A 6,000-nucleotide genomic window follows, 5' to 3' on the forward strand; every position below is an offset into this window, starting at 1 on the left:
GTGGATAGGCTTGGCATGGCTGTGCCCAAAGGGTCAGAGCGGAATTGGGGGGGGCACTAAATTTACTTTTCACTTCATTAATGAAATGAACGATGGCACCCACTGCTCTGACTTGCTATAAAGATTAAATGAGTTCACATGTGCAGAGAACTTAGAAGAGCGCCCTCGCGTGGTAAGCACTACCTCTTTGTAGGAGGTGAATCTTCCTTGCCATCCTTATTCTGTCTGGTGCCCACCCAGGGCAAGGTCCTCTGTTGGGAGGGAAGTCACCTGGCCATGTGGGAAGGGAGTGAAGACCCTGGACCCTGCTACCCTCCTGATGTTTGCATCTGTAGTGTCCTGAGTGGAGGTCATGCTGGGACATGGCACCTCTTTTCAATGCCATGTTCTCTGGCCAATCATGACAACAACTGCTGTTGAGTACTTGCCCTATGCCAGGTGCTGTACAAAGCACTTGACGTGCAAGGTCTCATTTAATCCCCACGGCAATGCTATGAGGTAGGCACTCTTCCTGTCTCCAATGTATAGTTGAAAAAGTAAAGATTATAGAGGTTAAACAAATGAGCAAATGTCACAATTCCTAGGAAGTCATGGAGCCTAGACTCCAGCCGAAGTCTAGCCTTGACTATTTGTTCATTCCTGTAAGGGAGAGCAATGGGGTGTGAGAAGGAGTAGAAAAGGAGACGGAGAAGGGAGAACAGGAGAGGCACTGCCGTGAAGTGTGGGTTTGCTCACCTCACAGGTTTCACAGCAAGCAAGTCCCCGTAAATGACTTTGTAATCAGAAGCATTTGCGCTATGGGATCTTGTACAAGCTTCTTAAACTTTCTGAGACTCAGCTTTCCCATCTGTAAAACGGGAGGTAATAATACCTCCGTTTGAGTGAGGTTGTGGTAAAGTGATTGTGTACATAGAGTTTGTACAAAGAGCCTGTCTCGTACTGGATGCTCAGTAGATCTTGGTCCTTAGAGCTCTGCTCCACTCCCCCTCCCTTCACAGAGTTGAAGGGAGGATTATGTCGCATAAAATGGTAAAACGCTTCTCATAGTAGCACATGGCAAGATTCAATGAATCTTAGCTCCCTTCCTCCCCTCCCTCCATCCTGGGGGCGGACATGGGTAACAGAGCTCAGCCCTCTCAAGCAAATCTCCCCTCTGCTTCCTATTTTTAGGCTTGGTAATTGCACCAATGTTGAATAAAATTGTCACGGTTATGACAGTTTTGTTCTCCTACGTAAGAGAGAATGCAGCCAGCAAAATGCTTTGACAACAATTAATTGCACTCACGCTGTGTCATTGCACAGATCCGTTTCATAACCTTCTCTTTTCCTGGACTTGGGCTGCTCTATTCCAAACCGTGCTCTGGTAAATGAAGTTTAGATCTCAGGGCTGCCTCTGCTGCTGAGGCTTAGGCAGAAGGCTGTCATCACTGTAGGTGTTTGAGGAGGCATCTTGGAACGTGCCCCGTGACTTGCCTCATCCAGGCAGAGGGAAGCGTGAGCCGAGCAGAGAAGTGATTCTTCAGGACACAGCCAGGCGTTTCTAGGGAAAGATGGGAAAGGTTTGTGCTTCACCCTGCCCACATTTTCTTCCTCCTCAGCTAGCAGTGTGCTCATGCTGGCTCATACAGGCTTGAGAGCCAATCATGAAATTTTGCTAAATGGGATTTTTGCAAAATGGTTGTTAAACACAGCTATTATTAAAACCGGTTATGTAAGCTTACAATTATAGTAATTAAATTAAAACAAAGATAATGTATAGTCGAAAGTCATCACCTCCTCATTATTTTATTACGTTTTGCTGTGATCTGTGCTCTTGAGGTTATGTCTGTTGTATCTATGGTGGAAACTCTGTGTAACAGTGCCCTACTGTGCACCTCCTCCCATCTTTATGTTAAGTGGTTTCCCATTAATAGCTTGAAATCAGCCATGCTGGGAGTATTTACACCACAGAAAATGGCAAATGCTACAGATGAGGCCCCTCCCTCTCCTTTACCCTCCCCTCCTGGTGCTAGTTGTTACTGGTTACTAGTTGCTACTAGTACACCTTGTTCACATTTACCAGTAAACACTGTTCCCAGCTCTGGCACACTGTCGGGCTACACTGCGAACCAGTGACCAGAGTGGCACCTGGGACCAGTACCCCTGAAGGCTTGGGCACCAGAACCCACTGTTCACCACCCTGAAGGAGCCACTGCCATCGTGGCCGGAACTGCCACCCCCCCACAGCAGTGACGCCAGCAGTACTGCCACTTAAGCTCCTTTTGTCCCCTAGAGGTGATAGGAAAGGAGACTTTCAGTTTTGTGCACCGTAGGCCGTGAGGACTTGGGCTTGGAGATGATATAAGTGCAGCACACTCTGCTGAGCGTGAACCTACTGTTGTACTTTGACCCTAGACTCACTACCCTTGAATTAACTTGGGGACCATCATTCTTCCTGTAGGATGGGTCTCTTCCCAGGAGGCTTCCAGGGTCCCCATGCAGCCAGGCCCATGCCTCTAGTCTGGATGCTGGGGGAATACAGGCTGCACTCTGCTATGTTCCCACTTCCTAATGTGGTTTTAAGGATGAGTAAGATAAGCCTGTAAGGTGCCTGGTGCTGTGCTTTGCACACAATATAAACTCAGTAACCCTTGCTCTGCTCATCTTTTCTCTGTTCGGTTTTACAGGCTGTTCACAGTATGGGTGACCCCTCCCAGCCAGCCTACAGGGACCATTCTTTTGCATGCGCTCTCTCCTCCAAAAGCCAGTCTCCTGGTTGGGCCCCTGGTACCTCAGGGGACAGACACACAGCTTTTGGTTTAGAGACCCAACAGTCGGAGGTTGTTTTGTTTCCTGGAATGACTACCTCACGGCCCGGGAGTGAGACTAAAATGCCATGGCAGTGTTTCTGTTCAAATGTCGTAACAGGGGTCTGAGTATTAAATCCCATCTGTCCTTTTCAGAAATGCTTAGCACATGAGAAAAACAACATCATCTTTCTGGTGGGAATAACTTCTGATATTTTAGAGCAGGAGAAGTAGGGAAAAGGAGAAACCAGTTAAATACCAGTCCCCACATTAAATTATAAAGGAGCACATACGTCAAGCCCCCATGCCTGGGATAGTCTGTTTTGAATGCATCAATGAAAGCAGCAGGGCAGCGCTAGAGGCTTCAGGGGAAATTTTGATGGTTAGTGGCATCAGAGGACGGGTCTTGTGATGCTGTTCTTATTTTCCCAAATTGAGAGTGAGTTTGATGTTGAGGAAACTTTTTAGACTCTACAAGGTACAGAGATCCCTCTCAGTGGGGTGCAGACCACAGCATAATTTAATGCCCGGCAGATGGGCCAGATCCCCAAGGGACAGCTCGGAACCCTGCACCCTGGGCAGCCAGTCTTTAAAATTAGCAGTTCTTTGTATTAATCAATATTTCATGATTAGATTAAAATAACTATTCCACAAGATCTAGCCCTTACCTAACATGGTTACAAGTGCAGTAGAAAACTTAGCAGTAAAGACCCAAAAGCAGCTCTAGCTAAAATAAGAAAAATGAGGCCTGATCACATTCTTCATTTGAGACACAAGCCATGTGGATCTGGGTTACTGGGGACCCCCACTGCACGTTTCAGCCTTACAGTTTGGGGGAGCCCAGCCCCAGCCAGACCCAAATGTTCAGCACCAGTTGGATTATAATACTTTCTAGGGAGCTAAACAGAGGGAACCCAAGAGTGCTGGTTCATGGATCACCATCAGCCTGGAAAGTGGAAGGTTGTCCTGAAAGGGGTGCTGTGGGGCTTTGCACTTGACCCTGTCCTGTTTGACATTTATTATCAGTAACCTTCACATGAAGGCAACAGATCAACTCTGGCATGAGTGGGTCCAGAGCAGGGCATCTAGAATCCATTTCACAGGACTAGGCAGAGAAGCTTCAAGAAGACTCCTCAGGGGCTTCCCTGGTGGCGCAGTGGTTGAGAGTCCGCCTGCCGATGCAAGGAACATGGGTCCGCGCCCTGGTCCGGGAGGATCCCACATGCCGCGGAGCAGCTGGGCCTGTGAGCCATGGCCGCTGAGCCTGCGCGCTCAGGGGTCAGCAGGGTGGCTCTGCACCAGGAACTCTGGTCTGAATGGCTGGTGTGAGGCCACTGTCCATGACTCCCTGTGAGCAAGTGAAACTAGACGAAGCACAAAGGAAAAGAAAAAAGGGGCTCTGAGAATCATGGGGACCTTGGGAAGCTAGAAATAAGAGAAGTCGGAAGAACTGCTATACATGAAAGAAGAGGTGAAGCAAACGCTTACCTGACTCAAGGGTTTATCCTGTATGGGACTTGCTGTGCTTCATGGACTTGGATGACTATTTCCTTTCCCATGTTAGCTGTGTGGCTGACAGGGTCTTGGTGCTCCGGCTGGGTGTCAGGCCTGTGCCTCTGAGGTGGGAGAGCCGAGTTCAGGACATTGGTCGACCAGAGACCACCCGGCTCCACATAATATCAAACGGCGAAAGCTCTCCCAGAGATCTCCATCTCAATGCTAAGACCCTGCTCCACTCAACGACCAGCAAGCTACAGTCTGGACACCCTATGCCAAACAACTAGCAAGACAGGAACACAACCCCACACATTAGCAGAGAGGCTGCCTAAAATCATAATAAGTTCACAGACACCCCAAAACACAACACCGGACGTGCTCCTGCCACCAGAAAGACAACATCCAGCTTCATCCACCAGAACACAGGCACCAGTCCCCTCCACCAGGAAGCCTACACAACCCACTGAACCAACCTTAGCCACTGGAGGCAGACACCAAAAACAACAGCAACTATGAACCCCAAACAAATGAAGAGGAAATAGGCAGTGTACCTGAAAAAGAATTCAGAATAATGATAGTAAAGATGATCCAAAATCTTGGAAATAGAATGGAGAAAATACAAGAAATGTTTAACAAGGACCTAGAAGAACTAAAGAGCAAACAAACAATGATGAACAACACAAGAAATGAAATTAAAAATTCTCTAGAAGGAACCAGTAGCAGAATAACTGAAGCAGAAGAACGGATAAGTGACCTGGAAGATAAAATAGTGGAAATAACTACCACAGAGCAGAATAAAGAAAAAAGAACGAAAAGAATTGAGGACAATCTCAGAGACCTCTGGGACAACATTAAACACACCAACATTCAAATTACAGTGGTCCCAGAAGAAGAAGAGAAAAAAGAAAGGGACTGAGAAAATATATAAAGAGATTATAGCTGAAAATTTCCCTAATATGGGTAAGGAAATAGTCAATCAAGTCCAGGAAGCACAGAGTCCCATACAAGATAAATCCAAGGAGAAACACGCCAAGACACATTAATCAAACTATCAAAAATTAAATACAAAGGAAAAATATTAAAAACAGCAAGAGAAAAGCAACAAATAACATACAATGGAATCCCCATAAGGTCAACAGCTGATCTTTCAATAGAAACTCTGCAAGCCAGAAGGGACTGGAAGGACCTATTTAAAGTGATAAAAGGGAAAAACCTACAACCAAGATTACTCTGCTCAGCAAGGATCTCATTCAGATTTGACAGAGGAATTAAAACTTTTACAGATAAGCAAAAGCTAAGAGAATTCAGCACCACAAAACCAGCTTTCCAACAAATGCTAAAGGAACTTCTCTAGGCAGGAAACACAAGAGAAGGAAAAGACTTACAATAACAAACCCAACACAATTAAGAAAATGGTAATAGGAACATACATATCGATAACTACCTTAAATGTAAATGGTTTAATGCGCCGATCAAAAGACATAGACTGGCTGAATGGATACAAAAACAAGACCCATACATATGCTGTCTACAAGAGACCCACTTCAGGCCTATGGACACATACAGACTGAAAGTGAGGGGATGGAAAAAGATATTCCATGCAAATGGAAATCAAAAGAAAGCTGGAGTAGCAATTCTCATATCAGACAAAATAGACTTTAAAGTAAAGACCATTGCAAGAGACAAAGAAGGGCACTACATAATGATCAAGGGATCA

This window comes from Physeter macrocephalus, chromosome 4 (assembly GCF_002837175.3).
Source record: "Physeter macrocephalus isolate SW-GA chromosome 4, ASM283717v5, whole genome shotgun sequence".
NCBI classification, from domain to species: Eukaryota; Metazoa; Chordata; class Mammalia; order Artiodactyla; family Physeteridae; genus Physeter; species Physeter macrocephalus.